Genomic DNA, 15,289 nt, shown 5'->3' with positions numbered 1-15,289 from the left:
TTCAAATAAATACAATGTTTAAAAATAAATTAATAATCTTTTTTTAAGATTTTATTTTTTTATTCATGAGAGACAGAGAGAGAGAGAGAGAAAGAGGCAGAGACACAGGCAGAGGGAGAAGCAGGCTCCATGCAGGGAGCCCATCATGGGACTTGATCCTGGGTCTCCAGGATCATACCTGGGCTGAAGATGGTGCTAAACCACTGAGCCACCCCGGCTGCCCAGGGTCCTGTTTTTTGGGGAGTCTGCCTCTCCCTCTATATCTGCTTCTCCTCCATTTCATACTCTCTCTTGCTCTCTCACTTTTACTCTCTTTCAAATAAATAAAATATTCAAAAATAAATTAATAATCTTTTTTAAGATTTTATTTTTTTATTCATGAGAGACAGAGAGAGAGAGAGAGAAAGAGGCAGAGACACAGGCAGAGGGAGAAGCAGGCTCCATACAGGGAGCCCGACGTGGGACTCGATCGCAGGTCTCTAGGATCATACCCTGGGCTGGAGGCGGCACTAAACTGCTGAGCCAACTGGGCTGCCCTAAAAATAAGTTAAAAATAAGTTAATAATACATAAAAATAAGTAAACTATATGATATAGGATATATTAGGTTATATATGATTTATTATAAGATGATTTGTATGATAGAAAATAAAGAAAATAGTAGAGTAGGAGGTTTGGGAGCAAAGGAGGGAAGAGCATAATTTAAATAGGATGAAGAGTGTAGGCTTCGTGAAGAAGGTGAAATTTGAGCAAAGGCTTTAAATAGGTGAAGGGGTTATTAGTTCTAGATCAAAGACCTTATTGCAGATGTCTAGCCTATTCAGTGAACTACAATAGGGTGACCTACTTTCCCCATTTGCCTGCGATTATCTTGATTTAGCATTGAATGTCCTGTGTACTCAGCCCCGCCAAACCAGGATAGTTTGTCATCCTAAATCCAGCACCAAGGCCAGTGTGGCTGGAAGAGGGATGAGACATTACAATGTGATAATGTCAAAATGATAGTGGGAGGCTATAATATTCTTGCTTTTAGAACAATAATGCCTCCTTTGGAGTTTTGAATGAGAAAAATGTAATCTGACTTATTTTTTTAAAGATCATTCTGTAGCAGTACAAGAATGGAAGCAGAGAGACTAGTTAGGAGATTAGAACAATCATTCAAATGAGAGATTATGGTGGACGCTATATCCGTTTTCTAGGGCTGCCATAATAAGGTACCATAAACTAGGTGTCTTCTTACAACAGAAATGTATTATCTCAATTCTGGAGTTCACAGGTGTTTGTAGGACCACGCTCCCTCTGAAACCTATAGGGGAAAGATTTTTCCTTGCCTTTTCCAGTTTCTGATGGATTGCCTGCAGTCCTTGGTATTCCTCCGCTTGTAGATGTATCACCTGATACTCCTCCATCTTCACATGACTATCTTTTGTCTGTGTGTGTTTCTGTCTCCCAATTTCCCCTTCTATAAGATCAACAGTCATATTGTTTAGAGTCCACATGAATAATCTAATTTTAACTTATTTCTACAAAGACCCTATTTCCAAATAAGGTCATATCTAAGACACTAGGGGTTAAGACTTTGATATACCTTTTTGGGGGAATATAGTTCAACTCTTAAGAATTATAGATATCAAATACTAGGTGTATTTTGATGGTAAAGCAAACAATATTCTCTAACAGACTATTTTTGGGAGGTGAACAAGGGAAATGTGAAGATTTCAGCATGAGAAACAAAAGAGTTGTTGTAATCAAATGAGATTGGAAAGGCTTTGGGTAGAATAAATTTAGAGGAAGTATCAGAAGTTCAATTTCAAACATGTTGAGTTTAGAATATCTGATAGCTTCTAATTGTAGATGTAAAGTAGACAGATACCAAAATCATCAAATGAGAGAAAGTGAGAATGGGGAAGGAAATGCTGGAATTTGAAAATATATATATATGATATCTGTTTTGAACCTAAAAACAATTTTAAGATAGTTATTATTAATACTTCACTTTATAACCTGAAAAAGTAGACCTAAAAAGAAAATGAAAGCTATTGAGAAAATTGCTGAACATTTTAGAAAACACTAATTTGGAACTGAAAATACCAATTTTAATTGAAAAAATAAAAACTTTGAGTTAAAGTTCACAATCGCTTTCAAAATTTGAGAACATAACTACTGAAACTCACTATGTCAGAGACTGCGATAGAAGCCAGTACTGTCACCATTTGTAATGGATGGCTCCTTAGAGTTCTGGCACACTATCTTTGCTACAGACTGCCATCATAGTGGATTAGCTTTTCAGTTTCTTTCCAGCTCTTTTTCCCTTCTACATATACAACCTGTCTGTGTCTACTTCATTTCTACCAAGCCAGAGTAAATAAGCTGAGAGAGAGGAAGAGGGAAAATTGACAGGGGATACATTCCTGATCAACATTTGTTATGTATTCTCTAATAGTTTATACATGTCAAAGGATGAACAGAATTTGTAAACTCTCAAAACAAAAATCCCATCTTGATTTGGATGAAGTCGAAAGGAATTTAACCTTTAGAAAATTATACTTGGATCTAACTTTTGAATATCTGTGTCATACTAAAGTATCTTTCCAACAAAGGTCTAGAGTTTTCCATATTTACTATAATTCTTTAATTTTTCTGTAATGAATTAATTACAAATTTGGAAAAATTACAGATAAAATATAATGTATATAATTAACTCTATTCTTAAACATTTTGAATATCCTAGTACAGGCTTCCTCAACCTCAGAAATATTAACATTTGGGCCACATAATTCTTTGTTGTGAGAGGCTGCCCCCTTTAGCACTCTCAAGTTGGGACAACAAAAATGTCTCCAAATATCACCAAAAATGCTCCCAGCTTGGAATCACTCATCTAATAGAAAGGCAAACTCTTTCTTCTTTCTTTCTTTCTTTCTTTCTTTCTTTCTTTCTTTCTTTCTTTCTTTCTTTCTTTCTTTCTTTCTTTCTTTCTTCTTTCTTTTCTTTCTTTCTTTCTCTCTTTCTCTCTTTCTCTCTTTCTTTCTTCTTTCTCTTGCTTTGTCTTTCAGTTGCATTTAAACCGAGTTAGGAACGACTATTTTACACTCTTACTCTCCTCTGTAACTTCATACATTGTACTGATTAACTTTTGGAAGTCTTTTCAAAATTACACAAAATTTGGGCAGCCTGGGTGGCTCAGTGGTTTAGCGCCACCTTCAGCCCAGGGCGTGGTCCTGGAGACCCCGTATGGAGTCCCACATCGGGCTCCCTTCATGGAGCCTGCTTCTCCCTCTGCCTCTGTCTCTGCCTCTCTCTCTCTCTCTCTCTTTCTGTGTCTCTCGTGAATAAATAAATAAAATCTTTTTTAAAAATTACACAAAATTAAAGATCTTGTAAGAATTAGTCTTTCTGACTTCTTATTAACCATAATTCCCTATTAGCTCTTTCATACTTATCAGTGCAATGATAATTGATGTCTATAATAAACCCAAAGCCCTGTGAAATCTCAAGTGTCTTTTGAACATCCAAAAGAAAATTAAGTTTCATTAAGTATGGTTTTAAGGTTAAATGTATTTTATTCTATTCAAGTTCTTTAAACACTGGGGTTGTGTACATATAACTTCTTCCTTTCTTTGACCAGGGCTTACTGCAGAGGCAATACTATTAAGTCACTTTCAGCTGACCAAATTATTTAATAACATTAAATTATCAGCTCAAGTTAGACTGCAATTGCTATATGTTGTTTGTTTCTTAATTTCTCATACCATACTATAGAAGACATTTTCAAAGCCCAGACCACATACATTCCTGTGTTATCTTCTTGAGGAATTAATTCTGAGTTAGGAAACACTGGGTCTTTGGCTTTGAAAAGATTTTACAGAAGAATTATATCTGGTAGCACAAAGCTAAACCGCATACCTCTAAATGGAACTCCAGGCTTCATGTAGGCTTTCTCAGTTCCATGATGGAGCTCTCAGAAATCCCTAAGAAACACAAGTAATTTGGCTGGCACTTGTCAGAAGATGAGTTATCATCATCTCAAATGCCTGCTACTCCTAAATTATACCAGAAATGTACCAGGAAGAGAACAGCAAACTCATTACGGTGATTAAAAAAATAAAATACCAATTTGTGCAGGAGAAATAAAAAGTAAATATTATGATAGGTAAATTATGGATACTTATATTTTCTTAGTAAAAAATGAATCAAAATAAATTCAAATAATTACCATTAGATAAGTCCTGTATCAGATTTTTATGTCATTCCTGATAGTAATTATGAGGACCGATTTGTTCTGAGCATTTCTAAAATATGTATCTAATGAGATAGAAAATGATGGAAAGAGGGTTTGGAATATTATGTTAGATAAAATGGTGAAGGAGAGATTTAAGGTGTGACTTTTGAATGAAGTGAGTTAGGTACCCATGAGAAATTCTGAAAATCTGAAGATCTGTTTCCTCAGGCAGTGGTATCAGGAAGTGAAAGGCATTAGGCAAGATGGAGCCTGGTCAGTATGGATAGAGCAAATGAGTGAATGAATGAGGAAACCAATTTTAAAACCCCTAACGATTGGAATAAACATTTTTCTTTTGTGTATTTGAATTACTATCTGGTAATTCCTTGCTCAAATATAACTTTTTTCCCTTCTTCTTCCTTTGTGCTGTTAATGCCATATAAATTACATCTAAAGATCAATTAAACTTATCAATTAAGTTTAATAGTTTATTTTTTAATAATGTAATTTTATAGATACTAATTTTTGCAATTAAAAAACTTCTGAGAAAAATGGAGAACAAAATATACATTTATAATTGGTTTTATAATTATAATTATATTTATTGGCATTGTTTCATCATGTGGATTTGAATTATTGGCTGGTATTACTTTTATTCTGCTTGAAGAAAATCCTTTAGTATTTCTTGTAAAGCAGGCCTGCTAGTAACAAATTCTCTCAGTCTTTGTTTATCTGGTTATATAATTATTTTGCTTTCATTTTTGAAAGATATGAACTTTTAAAGTTCATTTTTGCTTTCATTTTTGGTGAAATCTTGGTTGATAATTGTTTTTTATTTTATTTTGTTTTCTTTCATTTCAAATGCCATCCTGACCACTGCTTCCTGGACTCTATTTTTTATGAGAATTCAGTTGTTAATCTTAATAGAGTTCTCTTGTGCACAATGAGTTCTCTTGATGTTTCAGGATTTTCTCTTTGTCTTTATCTTTCAACCGTTTGTGATGTGTCTAGGTGTGAAACTTCATTATCTTTTTTTTTCTTTGAAACTTCATTATCTTTCTGGAGTTTTGTAAAGCTTCATAGATGTGTAAAGTGTTGTTGTTGTTGTTGTTTTAATCTAAGTCAGAAGGTTTTTGGTCATTTCCTTGAGTATTTCTTCTGCCTCTTACTTTCCTTGCATTTTAGAACTATCATCATATATATATAGTTCTAAAATGCAAGGAAAGTGTGTATATATATATATATATATATATATATATATATATATATATCAGTTTGGTTTTTGTCCCACAGATCTCTGTGGCTCTGCTTATTTTATTTCTTTTTACTTTTGTATATTAGATTGGAATACCTCTATTAATCTATCTTCAAGTTCACTGATCATTGTGATCAAATGTATTATTGAATCCTTCTTATAAGTCTTTCATTATGTATTTTCAAATCAATAATTTCTATTTGCTTCTTTTTTCATGATTTTTATCTCTTTGTTGATATTATTTATTGCTGGATTGTTATTATACTGTCTTTTCATTCTGTGATAGTGTCTTTTAGTGCCTTGAACATATTTATAACTGATTTGAAGTGTTTGCCTACTAAGTCCAACATCTAGACACCTTCAAAGCCAATTTTTATTGTCCATATTTTTCTACTAGATGGGTTATACATACTTTCAGATATATATTTCATGATTTTTGAGACGCTTTACATGATACATTGTTGCAACTTTGAATTATGATCCTTATTCCCCCAGAGTTGGTTGTCTTTGCTACCTTATGCTTCTTTGTTTAGCAACTTAAGTTTACAAATTCTGTGAGATCTGTTTTCTCCATAGTGTGGCAGCCTCTGATATCATTGCTCAGGTTTATTTCTAAGAAACAAAAACAAAAAATACGTGGTTTCCTAAGTCACCACAGCTTAGTGTTCAGACAGTATTTGGTCAGAAGTGTGCTTAAGTTCCCTGAGTCAATAAGGCATCCATGCATTGTGTCTGTAGATCTATATGTACCTTGTGTGTACTTCTAAAGTTCAAAGTGTTTAAAGTCTGGCATGATTTCAGAAAGGGTCTAGGGGCTTTTCCAATTGCTCCTGCATGGGCATAGTTTTACATAGGCACACAGGCTTCCATACCACCAGGCAGGGAGTATAATCTAAGCAGGATCCTTCTGTCTATCTCTGTCTCAAGCACGTCTTGTTAAATTTCTGGTCAGTCAGTTGTTTGTTTTTCTTCCTCCTGTGGAGATGTTTGTCTTTCTACGGCTAGTGGCTACTGTGATCACTGTGGTTTTTGGCACCACTCTTGGGAACAATTTTTCCCATTGTATGCTGCAAATAAAGTCAAGTCCCTCCAGCAAGGACACTTAGGTGACTCTTTTCACAGCCTGTCATGCCTACCATGGACAGAATCTCTACAACAATTTACACTTATCAAAGAGATAGGATTTACTGGTCCTCACAGGGTGCTCTGGTGGTACCTGGAATGGAAGTTCTATACCTTGGAGTGAGGAGAGAGTATGGTAGCTGCAGGTAGGTCCTCACAGGTCATCCTACCAGTCTAGTATAGAGCTTTCTGGAACATCAAGCTGAGGAGTGGGGAATGTGGCAGTCTTGTTGTAAATAGTGCAGACTTCCCCTGTGGATTTTCTTAAATAAATGCTTACAATTTTGAAATAGACTTTTTGTTCAATTTTCAGAGACTAAATTTTTTTAATATATTTTTTCAGTTTTATCTCTTTTTCCATAAAGAATCTATCAAGTTCCTTATACAGCCATTCAGAAAAACTTTGATCTATTTTAATGTAGGTCCATTTAAAGTATGTAAAAGCAAAGTGGCAGAATGGATTTGGTAACTATCAGGTCCCTTTAAATCCTTACCTATGTATAATTCTCTGAAACATAATACACACAGAAAGATTCTTTCACCTCTTACCTTTATGGATTATAACTTCTTTTGCTGACCTCAATTATTTTTTCCATCAAAGAAAGTAACCATATAAATGGACTAAGTTTTCTTTGGGTTAGTGATTTACTAAAATTCACCACAGAGTTAGTTTTATCTTGGAATTTAAATAAATATGAACATGTGAAAATGCTTACCCCCCCCATGTCTATACCTAAATTTCCCTCTATCAAAACATTTTTATAGTATTTAGTTATGCAATACAGTTTTCTTTAATTTTTTCTTTAATTTTTCTGGTAAAATCAACTCCAATCATGCAAATAATCAAATTCTAAGAGTTAAGAGAAAACTGTCAAAATTTTGTGCCTCAGACCAGACAGCACCTTTAAGGAGAGTGTTTCCTCTTATGTTAGATTTTTTATTGTTAATACTCTTTCTTCAGTCCTGAACCTCTTCTATAATTTCACTGTTCTCCTATTCTATGTGTAGATTATCTAAAATATCGCTTTCAGGTTCCCATAATTTGTCAGCCATTACATATTGATAAGTGTGGCATGATGCACAAGAATTTCTGTGATAGCACTAATTAACAAGTTTTTAAAATTAAAGTGCCTACCAAACACTGATGATTTAAAAAGAATTTTAAAAGGCAATCTAAAACAATATATAATAAAGCAAATTAACAACTAAATACTTTTGAAGTTCAATTTATGGGCAGGTTAAACAAAAATGTTTGAGTTGAAAATAATTAGGGGGGCATGTGCTGTTTAATATAGAACTCTGTGCTTGGAGTACTATGATAATATGGCTAACCTTAAGAAAAAAAAAAAAAAAAGCAGCTCATTATTTGGCAGACAGCCAGAGGAATATTGGCATATATAAGTAGTCTCTGAAAAGTATACAAGATGTAGGAATTAATTATCCTAAACTAGTTAATTGTTTCTTTTTACTCAGGGCATGAACCTATCTTTGATAACCGTTATTAATTAATTTCAGGGGAAAAATCCATACTGGTGATCTCAAGAAATCTTCCTTGAATACATTGTGGTAACAATAACAACCAAAAAAACCCACAAAAAACAAACAAACAAACAAAAATGAAACACTTTCTTCTGTTATTCCAAAAGGAGAAAGGGGTCATATTAACCTAGCTTGTTACCTAGGAATCAGAATTTAAAATAGTGACCATGTACAGTTAAAAAAAAAATGATATCAGAGTATTTTCTTTTAACCTGGGTTACAAGTGTGCTCAAATACACACTATGAAAGGACTGTATGTCATTAGCAATATAGTTAGTCCTAACATACAATTATCTAAAAATAAGACTGGCTGGGGTTCACCAGAGCTGATCCTTCAGGGCCCTGGAAGAGTCTTCACTTAAAATTGCTTAAAAAACAAACAGACAAACAGACAAACAAACAAACAGAAATACCTTTATAATATTGAATCTGCATTTTTCTTTTAAGTGGGCCAATTTCTATGTCCTCTTCTTGCTCTACACTAATTTAAGCCAGGATGTATATTTTCTTGTACTAGTGTCCTTATAATTGATTGAAGACAGTTATCACATTGGGACTCTTCAGCATCTCAAATGTAAAATCTTAAATTTTATTTGTATTCAAGTCTAGTTAAAGGTGGCTGACATTCTTCTGTGTTCTCCATGAACACCTAGTTTTAATTCCTCATTGTGGAATTGTGCTGGACTGCAGTTCTGTTCTATCTCCATGGGTGCATTACTTGGTCGTCACACCATATTCTCTATGACCCATAGATTCAATGTTTTGTCAGGATCTGCTCTGGATTGTAAAGCTGAGGAATTTTTATTTTTGTTTTCCTTTTCATCTTCATGAAATTTTGGTTGAGCTAATACATTCTAAGTTTTTTTTTTTTTTTTTTTAACTGCATGTAAAGCATTCACTGGAAGATATACAGAACCCTTTGATTTTTTTTTTAATTTATTCATGAGAGACACACACACACAGAGAGGCAGAGGCATAGACAGAGGGAGAATAAGCTCCATGAAGGAAGCCTGATGTAGGACTCGATCCCAGGACTACAGGATCACACCCTAAGCCAAAGGCAAAGGCTTAACTGCTTGAGCCACCCAGGCATCCCCACTGTGATTTTTTTAATTGAGACCTTGCTCTCCAGAGTCCAGTATTTTAATGCCTCCATCATTCCATGACTTGATGTGTGGGCAAGACTTTCTAGAATTCAAAGGTATATCTTGTTTAAATTTTATTTTGAAAATAAAGTCCAAAATTAATTAGACAATGTATTGTGGGAGATCAAGAGCTAGATGTGTTCCTGTTACTAGTAAAGAATTTGTGATTTATTGTTTCTTGAATTTATTCTTCTTGAAATATGTTACTAATAGGACAACTAGCTTGATCTAATACCTTCCCACCTTTTGCTTATTCAAACAGCATGAAAACATTGTCTCCAGTATCTAGCATAGAATTTAGTCTAGAATAATATTTCATAAATATCTGTGTAAAAAAGTATATACTTAAGCACACTAATACATTCATATATATGTATTATGTTTTTATATATTAATATATTATTATATTCTATATATTTAAATATAAATATACTTGTATATTATATATAATTTATGTATTTATTATATATATTATATTTTTTTATATTATTTTTTACAAAGAGAAAAACTGTGAATGACATGTATCTAAGCTTCCTTTTCCCCCTGGAAATTCATATCACCCATCACCTATCTTCCTCCTTTCTGGCAGCCACCAGTTTGTTTTCTGTTTTTATGAGTCTGTTTCTTTTTTTTTTTTTTTTTTTGATGTTTTATTTATTTATTCATGAGAGACACAGAGAGAGGCAGAGACATAGGCAGAGGGAGAAGCAGGATCCCTGGGGGGAGCCCAATAGAGGACTCGATCCTAGGACCCCAGGATCACAACCTGGGCCAAAAGCAGACTCTCAACCACTGAGCTACCCAGGAGCCCCTTATGAGTCTGTTTCTATTGTTGTTTGTTCGTTTGATTTTTTTTTAATTACACATATAAGTGAAATCATATAGCATTTGTCTTTGTCTGACCTATTTCACTTAGCATAATACCCTCTAGGTCCATCCATGCTGTCATGAATGGCAAGATTTCATTACGTTTTTATGAATAAGTAATATTCCATATATGTGTATGTATGTATGCATACACATACTACATCTCACATTTCTTTATCCATTTATCTATCTATGGACATTCCATATCTTGGCTATTGTAAATAGTACTGCAATAAACATAGGGTGCATATATCTTTTAGAATTAGTGTTTTTGTTTTCCTTTAAGTAAATACCCAGCAGTGCAATTACTGGATGGCATGCTATTTTAATGTTTAATGTTATGAAGTTGCTGCATACCATTTTCCATAGTGGTTACATCAATTTACATTGTCGCCAACAGTGCACAAACATTTTGTTTTTGTTTTTATTTTTGTTTCTCCACATCCTTGCCCATACTTATTTCTTGTCTTTATGATACTAGCAATCTGAATAGTGTGAGGTGATATCTCACTGTGTTTTTTTTACTTTTCCCTGATGTTGTCTTTTTGGAAAAATATTCAGATCTTCTACCCATTTTTAATTGCATTATTAGATTTTGGTGTTGAGTTGTATGAATTCTTTATATGTTTTGGATATTAATCACTTATTGGACTTACCGTTTGCAATATCTTCCACATTCAGAAGGTTGCTTTATAATTTTGTTGACAGTTTTCTTTGCTGTGCAAATATAATAGATAAACTTTAAGGGAAATTTAGGAATATTGGTGGTTCCAGCACACAGAAACTTAAGTAAAGTTGATAGAACTTTTCTGACTCTTGAAACATATCTCTAAAAGCAAGAGTTTGATATAAACCTAGGGAATGACCATAAAACATATTGTCCTACTACTGATATAACAAGAAAATATTCTTTTTTTTTTAACAAGAAGATATTCAAAACTACTTTTACATTATATTAAACATGCTGTTTTGTTCCCATTGAGATTATATTCTCTTTATCACCCAAATTTGCAGTTTGAAATCTTGGTCAATTCTTTTTATTCATTATATATATTTACTAGGATATCAAATTCTGTATATCGCTGAATTTTTTATTCTTATTGCTACCAAACTTAACAAAACAGGATTCCTAACTCAAGCCTTATTTCTAGATATAATGCACATATTCTTTAAATGCTCTTTTCTTTCTAAAAACACCCATTCACTTAATATTTCCAACCCATTAATTATTCTCTGTTACAAACATAAGTCTAAAATTCTCTACCTAGCTTCCAATGGTAGAGTAATTGGATCCCATACTACCATTTCAGCCTTGTCTAACAGACATTTCTACTTTATCAGATTATTTTCCTTTCTCTATCACTCCTACGGACATAACTCATTTTTATCCTTGCAAAAATAAAATTTTATCAATGCAAAAGTTAAAGATTCAAGTTAAAATATAAATTTCTGTTTCCCATGGAAGTTTTAATGACTGACCCTTTATGAATAATTTTCTTCTTTGAAAGCCTATAGCATTTTTAGTACTATCATAAAGTTTAGTCCTTGACTATGTATATTATTTTGCATTAATTCTTTATCGTCTGTTATATTAATTTTACTACCCAGTTTAGAGAGCCAACTAAAGGGAATTTTTAATTATCAGTAGCTAGTTAGCTGTCTTAAAGCTTATGGTGTCATTAGTATAGATTCGATTTGTTGAATAGCTATCAATTCTTCTATTTAGAGAGTTCATGTCTTAAAGTTCTTTCAATCACTTGACTATCATAAGAGGTCTAAACAATTTAATATTATATTTTGAGGCTATTCAGTTGCATTTGGATGTTCATTTCCTATTAAAATAATGCACTTAATTATTGGATCTAACAAATAAGAGAGGGTTGTTACCTTTATTCTGTTGTTTCCAAGAATCTTTTGTGGGTAAGTAGGAAAGTTTGAATGAAGAATTATAAAACAGTGATGCTCCTATTTATGCAATACCATTTGATGGAGAAGTTTGAATGGAAAAGTGGGTCTTCATAGGCAGGGTAATATTGTGAAAGTGTGTTAATGGTATTACATTCTCTCTGCCTTAAGAACATACTTGACTGACATTTATCTGCTCTTCTCCAATGATGCATGGCTTGTTCATTGTGTTGGGCAGAGTTAGCTGCCAGACATTTTGACTGGGGAATCAATCTAAGGCTCTTTATCTCTTATTTGCATTTTTCCTTTCAATATCTTTTACTTATTTTTGTAGAACAATTAACACAATTATTCATAATAAATTTGGGACTATCCTAAATGTAATTTTAACCTCCATGTGTTTGAATTTCTTCCAAATTTCTTCTTGTAATTGAGATCTAGTTTCAAAGCATTATGGTCTGAAAATATGCAGGGGAAAACCCCAATACTTTGGGATCAGTTAAGACCTGATTTGTGACCCAGTATGTGGTCTATTCTGGAGAAAGTTCCATGAGCACTTGAGAAGAATGTGTATTCAGTTGCATTTGGATGTAAAGTTCTGTAGATATCTGTGAAATCCATCTGGTCCAGTGTATCATTTAAAGCTCTTGTTTCTTTGGAGATGTTGTGCTTAGAATATCGGTCATTTACAGAAAGTGCCATGTTGCAGTCTCCCAGTATTAGTGCATTATTATCTAAGGATGTCTTTACTTTGGTTATTAATTGCTTGATATACTTGGCATCTCCCACATTAGGGGCATAACTATTCATGAATGTTAGGTCCTCTTGTTGGATAGATCCTTTATGATATAGTGCTCCTCTTCATCTCTTACTATACAGTCTTTGGGATAAACTTTAATTTATCTGATATGAGGATTGCTACCCCTGCTTTCTCTTGAGGACCATTTGAATGGTAAATGGTTCTCTGAACTTTTATTTTCAGGCGGTAGGTGTCCTTAAGCCTAAAATGAGTCTCTTGTAGACAGCATAGATGGATCTTGCTTTTTTATCCAGTCTGAAGCCCTGTGCCTTTTGATGGAATCATTAAGCCCATTCACGTTCAGAGTGACTATTGAAAGATATGAATTTAGTGTCATCATAATACTTATTCAGTCCTTGTTTTTGTGGCTTATTTCTTTGGGCTTCCTCTTTCTTTTACAGGGTCCCCCTTAATATTTCTTGCAGAGCTGGTTTGGTGGTCACATATTCTTTCAGTTTCTGCCTATCTTGGAAGCTCTTTATCTCTCCTTCTGTTCTGAATGAGAGCCTTGCTGGATAAAGTATTTTTGGCTGCAGGTTCTTCTCATTTAGGACCCTGAATATATCCTGCCAGACCTTTCTGGCCTGCCAGGTCTCTGTGGAGAGTTCTGCTGTTAATCTAATATTTCTTCCCATATAAGTTAGGGATCTCTTGTCTCTTGCTGATTTAAGCATTTTTTCTTTATCTTTGGAATTTGCAAGTTTCACTATTAAATGTCAGAGGTGAACAGTTTTTATTGATTTTAGGGGGGGAATCTCTCTATGTCCTGGATCTGAATGCCTGTTTCCCTCCCCAAGTTAGGGAAGTTCTCAGCTATGATTTGTTCAAATACACTTTCTGGTCCTCTGTCCTTTCGATGCCCTCTGGAACCCCAATTAAACATAGATTTTTCCTTCTGAGGTTGTCATTTATTTCCCTTAACCTTTCCTCATGATCTTTTAATTGTTTTTTCTCTTTTTTCCTCAGCTTCCTTCCTTGCCATCAACTTGTCTTCTATGTCAGTCACTCGTTCTTCTACCTCATTAACCCTCATCGTTGGAACCTCCACTTTGGATTGCATCTCATTTAATTTTTAATTTTGGCCTGATTAGATCTAAATTCTGCAGTCATGAGGTCTGTTGAATCCTTTATGTTTTTTTCCAGAGCCACCAGTGGCTTTATAATTGTGCTTCTGAATTGGCTTTCTAACATCGAATTGTAATCCAAATTCTATAACTCTGTGGGAGAGAGTACTATTTCTGATTCTTTCTTTGTTGGTGAGTTCTTTCTAGTCATTTTGCTCAGTGCAGAGTGACTAAAAACAAGTTGTACTGGAAAAAAGAAGGAAAAAAAGAGAAAAAAAGAGGGAAAAAGCAAACAAAAACAAAAAACAAGGAGGGGTATCCTCTAGTTCTATATACTGTAAATACTTCGACTTCCCCTGGAGCTTCCAGCGCTGCTTAGTCCAGAACTTGCTCTTCCCCTGTCCTTCCCCTGCTGTGCTGATTCTCAGGTGTGTGCACCTGGGGGAGCTGCCCTGCCCCCTGCCAGGTGCATGGCTCAGTCGGAGCTATTTATCCTGTGAGGCCCCTGTTCCCAGGCACCCCCATCCTCTCAGGCACAGGATGACACCAGGAGGAACAACCCCACTGGCGGCGGCCAGCTCCCCAGCCCTGGAGTCAGCTCCCGCAGGAACTACCGCAGCTCCCTGTCCACACTGGCCTGGATGCTCCGGGCGGGGGGCGCTGACCTGCACAGCTCGGGGGCGCCCGGCGGCAGGGGCGTCCTCGCTGTCCTGTGCCCCCCGCCTCCGCCTGTCCCGGGGGGAGGGCAGGATCCTGGGCTGCGCCCCCCGGCGCCCTGGGATCCAGGGCCTTTGAGGCTGGAATCGCGCTCTGGGCCGCGGCTCCCGAAGGCCCAGGGCGCACCCCCTCCGCGGACCACGGCCTGAGCTGCTCCCGAGGTCCCGCCGCCCCGCTCCAGCCCTCCACGGCGCTCGGCCCGCAGGCTGGGGCGCATCTCCCCCGGGCGCACCCCCTCTGTTAGTGACCCCGGGAACCTGGGGGCTCCACTGCCCCTCCCGGGATCCTGCCCGAGTTTCCTGCCAGCACCTTTCCCTCCGGGAAGATTTTTAAAGTTCCTGCTTCTCCTGGCCTGGGCTTTCCTGTCCTGGAGGCTCTTGCGGACCGGCTTTAGCCCGGCTGCTCTCAGGGCCCCCACCCCACTGGATTCTTTTTTATTTATTTTAGAATCTTCCTACCTTGTTAGAATTCATGAACTCTTCTCTCTGTAGCATTCCAGCTGTTCTCTCCTTAAATCTCAGCACTAATTCGTAGGTTTTCAGGATGATTTGAAAGTTATCTAGGTATGCTTGTGGGGACAGGTGACTTGGGGACCCCACTCTTCTGCCATCTTACCCCGCCCCCAAATGTAATTTTAAACTACATATTTTCAGATTTT

General features: G+C 35.7%; 1 long non-coding RNA gene across 4 annotated transcripts; it reads right to left on the bottom strand.

The window, feature by feature from the left end:
- Positions 1 to 383: 383 nt before the first annotated feature.
- LOC140631573 (uncharacterized) lies at positions 384 to 15,064 on the bottom strand. 4 transcript variants are annotated; one of them, XR_012029109.1, is made up of 5 exons: positions 14,941 to 15,057; positions 10,803 to 10,863; positions 3,903 to 3,967; positions 1,331 to 1,461; positions 384 to 536 (listed from the first exon to the last, which is right to left on the bottom strand). It is a non-coding gene; the product is annotated as an uncharacterized lncRNA (long non-coding RNA). The 4 variants fall into 4 exon arrangements; XR_012029111.1 differs by lacking the exon at positions 14,941 to 15,057 and adding an exon at positions 12,034 to 12,994; XR_012029108.1 differs by lacking the exon at positions 10,803 to 10,863 and having other exon boundaries at positions 14,941 to 15,064.
- Between the last annotated feature and the right edge of the window lie 225 nt (positions 15,065 to 15,289).

Source organism: Canis lupus, chromosome 4 (genome assembly GCF_048164855.1).
Source record: "Canis lupus baileyi chromosome 4, mCanLup2.hap1, whole genome shotgun sequence".
Classification (NCBI taxonomy): Eukaryota; Metazoa; Chordata; class Mammalia; order Carnivora; family Canidae; genus Canis; species Canis lupus.
Note: the sequence above shows the minus strand (reverse complement) of the source record. Positions and strands in the feature narration are given on the sequence as shown.